Source organism: Amborella trichopoda, chromosome 3, assembly GCF_054954075.1.
Source record: "Amborella trichopoda isolate Santa Cruz 75 chromosome 3, AtrichopodaSantaCruz75HAP2 v2.0, whole genome shotgun sequence".
Classification (NCBI taxonomy): Eukaryota; Viridiplantae; Streptophyta; class Magnoliopsida; order Amborellales; family Amborellaceae; genus Amborella; species Amborella trichopoda.
In genome coordinates, this window is record NC_142338.1 from 4,227,224 (window position 1) to 4,243,125 (window position 15,902).

At 36.6% G+C, this 15,902-nt stretch overlaps 1 non-coding gene across 4 annotated transcripts; it reads right to left on the bottom strand.

The window, feature by feature from the left end:
- Window positions 1-1,374: 1,374 nt before the first annotated feature.
- Window positions 1,375-13,568, bottom strand: LOC105421082 (uncharacterized). Of its 4 annotated transcripts, XR_016052749.1 has the most exons (6): window positions 13,397-13,568; window positions 11,742-11,973; window positions 10,356-10,506; window positions 5,142-5,217; window positions 4,906-5,009; window positions 1,375-1,838 (listed from the first exon to the last, which is right to left on the bottom strand). It is a non-coding gene; the product is annotated as an uncharacterized LOC105421082 (transcript). The 4 variants fall into 4 exon arrangements; XR_016052750.1 differs by lacking the exon at window positions 5,142-5,217; XR_016052751.1 differs by lacking the exon at window positions 5,142-5,217 and having other exon boundaries at window positions 13,417-13,499.
- Between the last annotated feature and the right edge of the window lie 2,334 nt (window positions 13,569-15,902).

Genomic DNA, 15,902 nt, shown 5'->3' on the forward strand with positions numbered 1-15,902 from the left:
AAAAATTGTTTTGCAATTGGTGATTGCACGAAAAATTGTTCAGTATTATGCAATGAATGTTGGGCTACTAAGTCATGGCTTATGTTTCAAAGGCTAATACAACGTGTAATTTTAGGCTCTCTAACCTCGGTATTGCCATAGCTCTAGTTATGGTGCTTTAAAGCATTCAATAGTGGTTCATTTGAATGACTGGAAAACCCAAATCAATGCTCCAGTTTGAAAGCTTGGAAACAGTTTGTGTATCTTGTTATTCAGTGGTCGAAAGTCACTTTCTGTAGATCAAAGAAAAAGTTTATAGAAAATTTGCCATTTACATACACCTGCAATGGAGATGTGTTGTGAGAAAACTGAATTCAAGGAGGAAGCATTAACCACAAAAGAAGTAGCTAGCAATCAAAGCCAATCTTCTTTCTTTGATTCCATCTCCCTCTCTTCTTGAATAAATGATCACATGCAGTGTTATGAGACTCAGCCAAAGCCTACACGAAATCGGCCAAGTAACTCGGCCTCGCCCTAAGGTCGAGGCGAGTTTCCACCAAGTAAAGTGTACATCAGATTTTTATAGTTTATATAAATTACTATGTCTATTACAAATCAAAAGTTGCACGAACGTTTATTATCGACATTTTCGTGTTAAAGTACAGTAAAGTTAAAATACAGGAGCTAAAAGAATTAAGTTCATGGGAATCAAACCACCCAATATCCCTCATAAAGGAGGCGCCCAAAGGCAGCTAGTCTCTAACCACTACAATATTCAACAACTAATGTTAAAAAGCGGCGAGCAATATTATATGTCTTTTATTTTTTTATTTTTTTATTTTTTAAAAAAATAAGAATGAATTCGGATGAGTTACTTGGACTTGCCCGAGCAGCTCGCCTCTACTTTGGCCAAGTCATGTTTCAAAACACTGGTCACATGTCATGCATAGTTCAAGTACCTTTAGCAAACACACACCCTCTTGTTTTCTAAATTTTTACCTTCTATGCATTTATAATGAAATTTTTAGGTTCTAACAAGCCTAGGCCCCAGGTTGTATGGACCAATTATTTGTAAAGATACCACTCTCTCTCCCCTGCTTATTTGAAAAACATCCCAAAATGCTCGATATTTTGCCCTCATTCATGAATAAAATTGTTTTGTATTAAATTTGCACTACTATCCAAACTGTTCTCTGTGAATCAGAGGTGTTGTAACATGCTTTCTGCAATCAGCAGTTCGCTGGTAGCAAATATTGAAGGAAGAGAAATTTAAAAAAGTAGATAATTTGTTTTTCTGAAAGGTGGGTTCACATGTTGATTTCATGAGTAACATTTTGTATTTGCAAATCATACATAAATAGCATGTGTGGAAACAATTTGCTTTACACCAAAATCTCATGTGAGTTGCTGCCAGTGTTTGTTTGAGTTTGGATTTTGGAGCCAAACTAGGCAAAAAAATATATGTACTCCAGAGGAAACTTCAATTTACAATTACCAACAAAATCTCTCTCTCTCTCTCTTTTGAATGGTAATTTTTTTTAAATATCCTAAATATAGGATATTTATCCAATGGAGCATGTACTTGATGGATCAAACTCTCTCTCTCTCTCTCACACACACACACGGACCTCGGCAGCCATATAGAGCAGGGTACATTGGAACATTTCTTTATCCACTGTGCTTTCAACATGTTGTTAGTTCGCATGCACTAGTAGCTCATCATCATTTCATGAAGCCACAAAGAATGAGAACAAATCCTCTCTAATATTCTTTCTGTTATGTGGAGTCCTAGCTAGTAGGGCCCAACTGAAAAAGTTTATCCGCCTGTTCGGGAAAAAAAGTAATGGAGAGATATGCACCTGCATGTGATGATTAAATATCAGAACAAAGAATATGAATTAAGCTTTGATTAAAAGCAACAAAGTTATGGCAATGATTATCTCAAACTACATATTTTGTTTAACCAGATTTAATAGCTATTTTAGAACAAAGACAAATGAATAAAATATGATAAAGAGAAGCAAAGAAATCTGGCCAATGCCCTTAGCATCGTAGTTACGTTGGATTGGAAAAAGGCCTACGACCACGTAGATTGGGATATCCTTGAAGAAACTCAGGCCAGGATGGGTTTCGGGACTAAATGGAGAGCATGGATTAAAGCATGTTACTTGCAGGCTAACTTCTCCATTCTCATTAATGGTACCCCCAAATAATACTTCCCTTCTACTAGAGGCCTCAGACAGGGAGACCCCCTATCTCCCTTCCTTTTCGCCATTGCGGCTGAGGTCTTCAGTAGATCAATATCCAGAATGTATGTGGCTGGACGCCTGCATGGATTCTCGTTCGGATCTCGGGCCCCTACGGTCTCTCACCTCCAATACGCAGATGATACATTGGTCTTCTACAACGCCACAATCAAAGTGAACCATAACCTTTTCCCATTTCTCAGGTGTTTCGAATTTCGCAACTGGCTTCAAAGTCAACTTCGACAAAACCAAGATGATGGGTGTTAAGGTTGATTCAACTACACTCTCAAATTTTGCCAAGAGATGGGGTTGCAAGGCCGAAACATAGCCATCTAAATACCTTGGACTGCCACTTTGCTTACGCAAACCAAAATTGAGATTGTGGTCTCATATCATAGACAAAGTGGACTGTAGACTCGCATGATGGAATGGTCATTTTCTCTCTCCGGGAGGAAGGCTAATATTGATTAAAGCCACTATGGCTAACATCCCGGTCTACCAAATGTCCATCTTCCACACGCTCGTGGCAATCAGTTCTAGTATCGAACAGTTAATAAGAAGGTTTTTCTAGTGTGGAGATGGAGCCAATAACAAATTCCACTTACTTGCTTGGGATAAACTTTGCCAGTCCAGAAAAAGAGGAGGGCTTGGGATCAATAATCTTAGAACTCGGAATTTGGCTCTCCTGGGCAAATGGTGCTAGCACCTGACGAACCTTAGGGATAAGTTATGGATAGATGTACCCAAGCATAAATACCATCTCTCCAATACACCGTAGGCTGCCAAACTGTAGGACTAATCAGAGATCCTCGGGCATTTGGAGGTCGATATGTTCTGCCTTCCATGCTTTCAAATCCAGAATCAGATTCCATACGAGATCAGGGAACCACATTCTATTCTAGCAAGACCTGGGGTTAGGTCACACTCCTCTTAGGGCAGATTCCCTGACCTCTACTCTCTAGCTAGAGATCATGGGGCCACTATAGCGGATGAAATTCTATTGATAGGGTCCACTCGCTCTTGGAACCTAGTCTTCAGAAGGGCCCTTAATGACTCTGAGATGGCGAACTTCACAATTTTAGCGGCAAAACTTCAATCCACCTTCTTAGCACCCACATGTCTAGATTGCATTATGTGGCATCTGCACCCTCTGGCTTCTTCACAGTTTCCTCCTTCTGTAAAAGCCTCTCCCTACCTCCAATGTTCCCCTTAGCTCCTGCTACTACAGCTGCTCAAGCATGAGACTCCTTTGCCCCCCTAAAATTAAGATCTTCACATGGATGGCTCTTTCTCAAAGAGTCCTCACTGTGGATCAGTTGCAAAGAAGGGGCCTCCTAATCCCTAACTGATGTGTTATGTGCCAACCAGCTGAGAAAATAAATAACCACCTACTCCTGCATTGTTCCTTTGCCCTAAACACATGGGGCGTAATCCTTAAAATCTTCAATGTTCCGGCAGAGGTAACATCCATCCTCTCAGCCATCAAACCTTATCCTTGGCCTAAGGCGGGGATACTACTCTGGAAATCCTCGGTGGCCGGCACCTTATGGGCCCTATGAATAGAGCAAAACAACAGAACATTCTGGGGGGAATATTCCCCTTGGACCAAACCTTTTGACAAGCCCAAGTCCCCCATTATCTTCTGAGCTACAAACCATCGCTATTACAAAGGAATTCCAACCTCGGGGTTTAGCCAGGATTAGCGCAATGTCCACCAAGTCTATCGAGTGTGTCTGCTAAGGACCACTAGGTGGAGACCTCCACCAATGGGACAACTCAAACTGAATTTTGACGGTTACTCTATTGGGAACCCCGGTCCATCAGGAGCAGGAGCCATTCTTAGGGACCACTTTATCTCTGCACTGGCCACCATCTCCAAACATATTGGCCATGCCAACTCCATGAAATCTGAAGCTCTAGCTTTGTTGGAAAGCTTAAAGCTCATAGACCCCCTCCACCTACAATCTCTAGTGGTGGAGAGAGACTCCAAGAACACCATTTCTTGGGCTCAAAGACTTTCTTCTTCTCCCCCCTGATTCCTGGCACACTTTGATGAGATTGATCACCTTTGCAAGAATATGTCAATCTTGTGGATGCATACATGGAGGGAAGGAAACCAGGAAGCTAATACACTCGCCAAAGAAGCAGCAGAGATAGCAGACAATTGATAATTTTTTGGGTTCTTGACTCTTTTTGGACAGTTCTTCTTCTTGATTTTCAGATCGACCAATTTTATTAGGTTGCTATGTCCCATTGTAAGCTCCTAAAAAAGAACTTGATTCTACTTTTTTGTTCTAATTTCCCTTGAGCATCCTCCTCTGTGGATCGCCAAGGCCTTTTGTACTGCCCTTTTTTTTTTATCAATTAAAGGTTAACATTATAAATAAATAAATAAGATAAAGAGAAACAAAGAGGTGATATGGTCTTTGCAATTTTCCTACATTGTTCAGAAACTATGCATAGCATTGAAGTGAATAAGAGCCTTCAAATTTCCAAGAGTTATGATAAGAGCTGATCAAATAAGAGAAACTTGAGACCTTGTTTATCATTCCATTGGAACATTGCTAGATTATTAATGAGATGAATTCACCAAAATTTATCCTTGAAATAATTGTTGTTTTTCTTGTAAATGAGAAAGCTAGTGTGTAGCCATGAGAAGAGCTAGAAAGAATCAACTTACAGATGAGGATGGTGCCTAATGCAGCTGAAATTTTGCCTTGAATGATACGAGGCCAGCCTTGCCTGCATCTCATAGCTCAACTTTTCCCACAGAATCAAATGTTCCTACATGAAGTTTTGAAATCCTTCATCATAATGGTAAAACCATGCAATATAGTAATTTGAATTTCACAAAGTCTCTCTCTCTGGGTGTGCACACGTGTGGCTGTAAAATGAATGAAATGAACTTGGTTTTACTGATTGAAGGCCAGAGGTAATGCATGATATATTTTGAAAACCTTCTTCCTCAAGTTTTCTAGCAGCAGCTGCAGATCTACAAATATCAGACAAGAAATGAAGCGACAATGTTGGATCGTTTAGAAAGAAATAAACCTCAGTGCAAAGTAGTCAAAGCAAGAAATGGGGAGAGAACCACAAATAGGAGTTTGAATTTTGTATAAGCATGTGTTATTACTCAGCTTGATTTGGCCCTTTTCTCTGTAATCATCACTATTCATTTTTCTAGTATTCTTTATTCCAAAAAACTTGGTTGCTTAGTTTACAGTTGAGTCCATTCATTAATAAAGCTCCCGAGGTACAGTGAAAGCTGGTTGGTTAAACATATCTAAAAAGACTTAGTTACAAGTTGCACAGTGCATGTCAGTTTTTTCACTCAACCAAGAAGTGATATTTGCTCGTGATTCTACATGAAAGCACAAATGCCTAATTCAAGAAACAACAATGTTTTATGATAGTAGAATTGTGTATCTGAATGCATGCAGATCAAGGTTTTTCCCTTCAGTACAATGTTAACCGTGAATGACCAGAATGTTGAGAGCATTTTCTATTTATTATTAAAAAAACAAAAAAGTAGAGATCATAACTGTATCAATTATCTAAATCTAAAATGTTCATATTAAGACACATAATCCTTTGAAGAAGGTGGGTACAGGCATATTCTATTGAGAATTCCTGGTGGTAATGATCCTATTGATTCTCATCCACGGATGGTTTTCCTAAAAGCACTCATGATTCTTCACTGAATGAATTTTTTGATGGGGTAGGAAAGCAATAACTAGTCGGAATTCTCCACATTACTGAGCATAGGGAGTAGCACATGACCAAGTAGATTCCAATGTTTGTTTGAAAATCCATTACAACTTCTGATATATGGCTGATATAGCTGGTCAAGTCCATGCCATAGGCGATATACCTAATCATGATGTTATAAAGCCAAATTTCTCGGTTGTCAAATAAAAGCAGTTTTGTGAAAGTATCGTCTGAAAATATCAGCATGATGGCTGATATTACAGTTATTGTTGATATTTGATATGCACTATGTGCATCATGTTAGATCTAAAGAATAAAAAGGAAAAGAAAACAAAGACATTGCTACTATATCATTTGAAAATGTGTTGTTTTTTGAGAAATTAATAACAAAAAGGTAGCACACCTACTACATCCATTCTGATATTTGTCGCATCTTATATTTGTTGGGTTTATGTGGTCTTTAAAGGCCTTATGAGTGTGTATAGAAATACTTTTATTATAGTGAAACATAAACTCAATGGGAGTATGGCCCCTCGAGGACCATACTAAACGAATGATGTTTGCTTATACTTGACTGTGCTTATCGATCTAGGCCAATCGGTTGAAAAACCCAAGGTACCTGGGCGGTTTTGGGTTAGCCCTTAATGAAATCGGAGCTTATGCCTAGATGAGTGAGCCGAGGGACTGTGTGACCCTTGTGTACTGAGACGGGAGCCAAAACTTCATCTATGTTCCGTCACACGGCATACATATCGATAGATCGTTCGAAAAGTCAGATATCCACCTTTGGGTTAAGCGTATGCATATGCGAGAGATACCCCTATACGCCATAAAGTTGTGGTCGCATCAGGTCGTGGTGACCTTGACTCGTCTCTGGGAGAGAAACTGTAATCCACAGACTGGGATTGTGACCCCTTGATTCATCGGCCTGACTTTGGTGACCCGCTAATGAGCCCCTGCTTGGACTGTGGGTCATGAAAAACACTGGGTCAGGTCGATAAAACTAGTGTGGTCTGTAGTCCACAGTTGAAGGTGGAGTACCCCATAATTACAGATTGAATTCCTAAAACCATATGGATCATTTTTTCATCATATTAATTTAATTGTGTCTATTTTATTATTGAAATGATTTTTAGTTTTATTATTTGAATTTTTATGAATCTCTTAATATTTTATTTATGATTTTTGGACTCATAAAAATACAGTTATTAATTTTACAAAGTTGTAAAAATTCAAATATATATTAATTCGTTTTATTTAATTTTAAAACTTTTTATAAAATTTCATGAGGGCCCAAAGTGCACATGGGCCAACCATGTGGCATGTGTGTAGGGGCCCACATGTGCCACAAAAGGGTAGCACGTCCCACCCTTTGGATTCTTTGTTTGCTTTATGTTCAAGTCTTTAAGTTATGGTAACTTTGATTTATGGCATGTGGTCAAATCTTGGAAGCAAAATATTGACCATGGCTTTATTTATTTTATTGTACGTTTGCTTTAAAAGGATATGGTCAATTTGAATAGATAGTAAATATTGACCTTATCTTATTTATATTTAATAGTATTTATTTGCTTGATAATATTTGACATATACTTATGGAATATGTGAGATGGATCATACAATTTTATGGAATGCATGATCTTTATTTTATTTAAATATATTGATGGGAAAATGGTTTAAAGAAAGGGAGATAATGGTCCAAGCACCTTCCATAATGTTGATGGCCCATCTATGGAATGGATGGCTCAAATCTCTCACCGCACAAGTCACCTTGATCAACGGTCTAAATTCAATATCATGAAAGAGGCAAACTATGGGAAAACCCTAAGAAACCCTAAACCTAAATATTCACTATAAATAGGGGTGTTCTACTCCCATCTCTACACAACCTCTCTCTCTCCCCCATAATCTCTCTCTCACCTCTCTCTCTCCTAGAGGGGCATACCCCACTCTCTCTTCTCTATATTTCTCTCTCTAACTTTCTCTCTCCAAAACCCTTGGTAGTACTCTCTTTCCTCTCAAGACCTAAAAAGAAACTAAGGGTTGGAAAAATTAGAGGGAGCCTAAGTTAATTTTGGGGGTTAAGGTTTAGTAGAGATTTTAAGAGTGGTTACCTAGTTCGGCAGAAATCAGCTATCCCGGTTCGATATTGAAACTAGACCACAGATCCAGTACCATTGGACGTGGTGACTCGATGTGAGGTGTAAAAAGCCCGATTGAGGTAATCTCCGACATCTTTTCTTTTATTTACTTGCTCTTTTATTTTATATTCTCAAGCTCAGTATTAGGTTGTATGAATGGCATCAAGTAATTGAGGTTTATTTTATTGATGTGTTATTTATTTTTGGAATATCTATTGTTTGTAATAAGACCATATGTATGTGATCTTATTGCCAAAAACATAAGGGGTGATTATTATTAAAAAAAAAAAAATTGTATTTCCTGGCAAAAGATCACATAGGTCTTTCTTTCAATATTTTGTAAATATTTGTCATTAAGCTGTAATTTGAAATGCAATTATTATTTTAATCTCTGACCTCACATCTTTTATAGTGGCTGATTCAATGGATGCCAACATAGCTTCGTCGTCAATATAGATCCTAAATTGAATTCTTGAACCATAGTTCCAAATATGAAGAAAATCACCAGTAGGTAGCCCTCAGTGGCAAGTAAGCCATACCAAAATGGCCTAGTTGCCATGGTGGTCTTCCATAGGGCTGCAAATGCAGAGTCTCATTGAGCTAGAGTCCTACAGAGGTTCAACATGCTCATCAATATAAAACAACCATCTTCCCAACTTCCCAAAGCCATGACCACAAGGTTAAGAGCCTTGCACTCTACCAAGCCAGGTGGGCTAGTTAACTCATGCACCTGATCAACTTATCATATGAGCCAAAATTTACAGAAAATATTAAGCAGACAAGGCCAAGAACCCTATTGTCTGTGTTGTTTAATCTTTACTCTGATGCATGTTAAAAGCTTCCTTTAAAGCGATGTATTGGATTCAGGTATTCGTTAGCCAACACAGCACTATGGGATCCCAGTCAATCCATATCCCGTATGAAGAAAATCACCAGTAGGTAGCCCTCAGTGGCAAGTAAGCCATACCAAAATGGCCTAGTTGCCATGGTGGTCTTCCATAGGGCTGCAAATGCAGAGTCTCATTGAGCTAGAGTCCTACAGAGGTTCAACATGCTCATCAGTATAAAACAACCATCTTCCCAACTTCCCAAAGCCATGACCACAAGGTTAAGAGCCTTGCACTCTACCAAGCCAGGTGGGCTAGTTAACTCATGCACCTGATCAACTTATCATATGAGCCAAAATTTACAGAAAATATTAAGCAGACAAGGCCAAGAACCCTATTGTCTGTGTTGTTTAATCTTTACTCTGATGCATGTTAAAAGCTTCCTTTAAAGCGATGTATTGGATTCAGGTATTTGTTAGCCAACACAGCACTATGGGATCCCAGTCAATCCATATCCCGTATTATCATGGTGCCTTTAGAATATACATGTGAAGATTCCTGCATAAAATTCAGAATAACATAAGTTTATCCTCAAATAAAACATCATCTTATTCACTTGGAAGATTTTACAAATCAATGGAACCTTGTCCATCCTTGCTCCTTGCCATTATGAGCATGAAGCCTGCAAAATCCCTCTGCCATTGAAGTCATCCATAGAGCATCAAATGTCTAGGTGCTTTACTCATAGTCGCATACACTCAAGATTCCATGACAACCAACAAACATTTACCATACTTAAGTGGGTTTCATGCTTCTCAAAGTTAACAAGTAGATCAAGCAAACATTTTACTTTTGACTCTCTACCAAGTCAGTTAACATGAAATTATTCATTTGCAAATGAAACAAAAGATCACAAAACCATCAAATTTCAATGATGGTGCCAACATCCCTTATAGATTTTGTGAGTCTCCAAAGTGAAGGTGCAAAAAGGAACCCCATAATCAAATGGGCCCAGAAATATTCTTCCTGCAAGTCATAGATATATGTATCCGTTCGTTTGTGCTCTCGAACCATATAATGTTGGAGGTAAAACTCTGCAAAACATGATTCCATTCCTATAAAGTATGCACTAATTGTAAAATAAAAAGTAAAGGCATCAAGAGTTGCATAAAGAGAACTATAAAGAAATTAATGAACCATGGATGAAGTTACCTACACAATCTTTGAAGTTGGTAAAAACGGTAAATATCCACAAAGCAGACAGAAAACCAATATTTGTATGCAGATATTTCAAAATGAAAAGAGCAAAGGCCACCAAAACTACATGAAAGATAACGACATGGAAATTTAACTCCCACTCAATGAGAACTGGATAAATTCATAGCACGTGTAGACAAATTGGAACTGGAAACTCGAGGATAACCAACTACCAAAAAATTTCAACTTGGATTAACCTCATTCCTTCCTGGTAGACTAGTAATAATTTATTGTCAGTTGAGAACTTCTCATTTACAGACTTAACAAACTCAGAATTGGGCTTTGTAAATGGCAGCCCAAAGGACAATCCAGAAAAATTGTTGTTCACAGTTCGTTTGAGAATTGTACCTGAAAATGTTCGATGGCAATCAGAGAAGAAGAAAATCTGTTTGTAACTTCATGTCCATATTGATTTACAAATTTACAATAACATTGGCCTCAAAACATCATCAATGCATCTCACTTGAAGTATATTACAGAATTGGAAAAAGAAATTAGTGGAAATAGCAAAGGAAAGATTTGAAGAAGAAGGTTAATTTTATTTATTTCTCTTTCTTTGGTCTAATTTTATTTTATGCAAAAAAACGGATGCGCGTTAGCGCAACGGCTTTCGTGCTAGTAGTTGCTTGTTGGCTTTCGAGCTTAACTCCAACCCTTTTAGTAGAATCCACTTATCATTTATTAGAGCCAAAGCTAGGAAGGGTGGAAGAGTTTATCAGTTGGAAACTACTCTCAAGGTGCAGGATCAGAACTATCACTATTGGGGAAAGGTAGTTTGTGGTACGCATCCCTTGAATCTCTTTCTCAAGTCCAAACCCGCATCTCAAAACTAAAAATGAATGGTCCGAGCAATCAAAAGTCTTGAAGTCCTATCCCCGGTTCGCCGCTGCCCAGCTCTAGCACCTGATATTCTGGCCGGCTTTCCCCATTCATCGTTAGTATGGGCGAGATGGGAACATGGGAAGTTCAAAAAACACATGATGCATGAGAGGTTCAGGGCTCCCTGATTATGAATGGTTCACTAATTTCGACCGACCGGTTTCTTTCGCAGGTGAAATAAGAATTTTTTTCCTTCATAAGGATTTCTGTTTACTTGTTTTTACTAGTGGGTAACAAATCAGGTGAAACATATACGTGTCCCTTATGTTTGGTTATGTAGGAGTTCCGACCCCAACCAATGGAATAGTTAATGAATGGGTGATAAGATTTGTAAAGTATCAGGCAGAAGATTTCAAGACCACATAAATGAATGTTTGCGGATGAATCGCAAGTCACAAAGCTACAAGCTGCAATATAAGGATGTTGATTCAAATGTAAATTTTCCGTTCTCTTTTTCTTTGTGATCAGGTTAGATTCTAGAGTATGGACTTCAGGTTTGAGAATTATGTTTTCCCAAACCTTAAGTCCCCTTTTGGACTAGAACAAAACCCAACACAATTTGTGCTCACAATTTCTGCAACAAAGCTCATAGTATTACATATCAGAGCCTTCATGATACATGCAAAAAACTTATCTGAAAAAGAAAAATTTCAAGAAACTCAATAGAGAAACTTAACATAGAACTGAGAGAATAGAATCTATACCAAGGTCATTGTCCTTCTTTTCAATAGACAGGGGCACATGATGACATGATTTGATATGGGCTCACTCATATTGGGATGTATCTCTTAGGATAACCCTCTTTTGAAACCACTACTTTAGCCTCTTTACCATCAACATAATCCACTTCTGCTCTAATAACTATTTTTTGCTTCAAAATAACTTCCACATGACGCAACCCGCCCATGGTTGTATTTGAATGCCACCCAAGATAACCTGAAATTCCAATTTCTATAGTTTGGTAATCAATAGTAAAATAGCAAAATACTTGTTCTCACCTTATCAACCCCCTCCCCCCTAAAAAACAAAAACCACGAGAAAAAAAAAATCCGAAAAGGAGAAAATGACCTCTACCCCTTCCCTGAAATTTTCATCCCTATTAGCCCCTTGAATCACTAGTACGCCTTCAAATTTAAAACTTTGGGACCATTAACCCTCCTTTTATTTATTCTTTTTACAAATTTGAACACAAAATGCCAAACCCATACATTAGCCATCGTAAATTTTTTTTTTTTGTGACTTGATATACAATTTTTATTTTAATAACAATTATACTTCAAAATTATTATATTAATGACAACAACAATATTTAAGTGTTAAATAATTCATCTCTTATAGGTGTTTTGAGAAATTTCTTTAATTAAATAAATAATAATAATCCATTAACAATAGTAATAAAGATCTTGATTAATCATTTTTCAAGTTCGAAAGATATTGATACAATTGTAAAATAAGTCATAATGTTTAAAAAAAATCATTTTTTTTTCATGTCTATATTTATAGAGTGGGGTCTGTGGAGGTAAGGTTGGTATTAAGCAACGGAAGAAAAAGGAAAGGAAGTTGACTAATATGAGGGTTTGGCATTTTATAAAATAAAAATATTAAATTTGTAAAAAAAGCTAAGAAAAGCATAATTAGCGGCTAACAATCCCAAAATTTTAAACTTGAGGGGATGAATTTGGTGAACCCAATAGGTTAATTGGGATGGAAATTTCGACGAGGGGGGGGGGGGGGGGGAGAGGTCATTTTCCCCAAAAAAAAAAAGCAATATCTCATTTTTCTAATAGATTTTTTAACTGCCATTCTTGCAAGTTAATAAGTTGTTAGACAGAAGTTTGAAAACTCTATAGAAGGAACATATGAAAGGACAAAAAATCAAACACCTGCATGAAAAGGGAATGAACAATCCTTAGCTCTTGGGTTTTAAACTAAAACATGTAAGAAAAAGAGAAGAAAGACCATTTTACTCTATACCACCACAAAATAAAAGAGAGGTATATGGGTAAACTCTCTCTCTCTCTCTCTCTCTCTCTCTCTCTCTCTCTCTCTCTCTCTCTCTCTCTCTCTCTCTCTCTCTCTCTCTCTCTCTCTCTCTCTCTCTCTCTCAGTTTAATTACTTAATCAAATATTCAATAGTTAAAGAAAAGGAAAGCTTGAATGCTCTGAGTCTGATATCACACAGAAAATTGAGAACCAAAATTAATTTCTGTTACTATTTAACGAATAGTAGGAAGAGATTTGTCGCTCAAATGAAAAATTTCTATTAAATTCAAGCATTTTAGCAGAGGCTTTATCATAAGTTATTGCAGCCCATATGAAATGCGGAGATATCCATCATACAAATAACAGTCGTACTTACAGAAAGAGTAGAAAGATAACCTATATGATCCCAAGGTGTAGCAACTGAGACCTGCCATTTTTGCTTTTTTTCTTTTTTTCTTGGAATTTTAGCATGATTTAATGGAGTTGGCATGGAGGGAAGCTCAAAGAATGTGAATCAAAATGACCAACCAGAGCACGCCACGTGCGAAGGGTAGATGATAGGATTATAACGACAATACTTTTATTATATGTAGGCTGTGGTCCACACGATCACAAGAAATGCGTGATCGTAAGGCCCGTAACATCATAGCATGGGTTGCACCCCAAATATACAGTAGAGCAGAGTGTTTCGAAATCAATAAACCTTCCAATTGACAATCTCGACATTTGATAATGTTGAATTACTAAAAATAGCTTATATTGAAACATGTAATTTGGACAGTCTGTTATTAAGATTTTCAAGTGTTAGATAGATATGCTTGATATATATCATTTTTAAAAAATATAATTTTTTAATTAGAATTGAACAAAAATTTTCAAGTCGTCATAAGATTTTCACAACTATAACTTCTAGTAAAATTTAGAGGTACACCTATAAGGTGGGTACCTTTTACAAACCTCTCGCAGTTAGCTTGCGGCTAAGCCCGCATATGTATAAATACGGGCTTGGCAATAAATATACTTAAAAAATATAAATTGATCCTAATATTTAGAGAGTATATAATCTTTAACATGGAGATCACGACTATGGAAAAATAAACAAATTTAAAAAGTAAAAATAATATAATTATATTAAAAAAACATTTGGACCCTTAGTTACAATTGTTTTTAGATAAACCACCTATTTGCATCCATCTTTGAGATGGATGCTCTATCCCTGGACCGCATATTGTAGAAATGCCGTCCACAATCTTTGGTGGGTTTTTGGGCGTGTATTATGCTCCTATAGGAGCATAATATACATTTACTCCCTCACTCAAAAGACTTATTTGGGAGATTTTTTTTTTGTCTTAAATTTTGGAAACTTCCTAAAAATCACTATACAATTATTCTCAAAAGAAAATTTTGAAATTTAAGTTTTTTAACACTTAGAGCTCACCCTCCAATAATGGAATGGTCTTTATTCAATCTGGATATTTTTGTTTTTTAAGTACATAGAGGGTGCGGGTGCAATTAAATAATATTTTATTCAAGTTGATCTATGGGTCAAGAGGTCTCATTCCCAACATTTGGAGTCCTAAAGTTAATCTTAGATGGGTTTTACTCGATCGAGTAAATGAACAATAGTAGATATTATTGACCCATAGGGCTACAACCCTAAAAAAATAAAAAAATAAAAAAAATAAAAAGGTAAAGCATCACCCTAAAAACGGACAGAGTAGTGCAATTCTAGTTTTTGAAAACATTCAAATTGATCATCTTGACCTAGACTAGTATGGTTGCAAAAAAAAAAAAAGTATTTAAGTCCTAAAATAGTTTATATTAGAATACATTATTTTCAAGTTTTAATAGATCCATGTACCATTTTTTGATCTACAAATTCAGAATAGTGATAGAAATTGATTCAAAGCCATCACATCAATTTTTCTTGCCAAAGTATTTTCCGGACAAGGTGTTGAGTGATACTTTACTTTTAAGCCTAGGCCTTATAGAAACTGCATCCATTGCAAAATGGTCTCTACTCCAACGTACTTTCTCAATTTTTAGAAAAAAAAAAAATATAGGATGTAGTTTCTATAAGATCTAGGCTTTATAAAACAAAATAAAGCTTTACCGTAAATCTTCATCTGGAAAACACTTTCGGCAAAAGAAATCTCTATGATGTCACTAAAATCAATTTCCAACACCGAACATAAAATTTGAAACGAACAAAATAGTACAAATCTTGTGGATCTATAAATATTTATGTTTAAAAAAAATAGACGGTCTAAATAATTTGTTGTAATATACACTATTGTTAGAGCAGCTTAAAATCTTAATTTTTTTTCACAAACCATGATATTCAAGTTGAGATGATCAATATAGAGGTTATCCAATGCTTGAATTGTAAATTTGGATGAGTTACAAGGCAGGGCTGCCCTATAAAACCATTTTGATATATGACCTAAGACTACGGAATTTTTGGAAGGGATCGCACCTAAAACGGCGTGCCGAATAAGCATGCTATACTCTCGGAAGTAATATTATTCATTTACTCCCTCGTATAAAACACCGCAATGTTTTTTTATATAACCTCTTCATCCCAAAGGTTAACCTCAATTAGAAAAATTTATTAAAAATAATGTCTCAAAATTAAATAGAGACTATCCAATTTTTAGAGGATCACTTCAAAATATTAGAAAAAAAATCAAATTTCAATTAGTTTTATTTTGAAAATAATTATCTGTCCATGGTGATGAGGCATTATTAGTTAGTTTCCAATTTTTCAAATTAATAAAAATCCTCCCAAGGAGGCTTTGTAACCGAGGGAGTAAACATACACCATGCTCTCCAGTGGGAACACAGTATACTTGCCTATGAAATAAAACGATTGCAAAGATTCG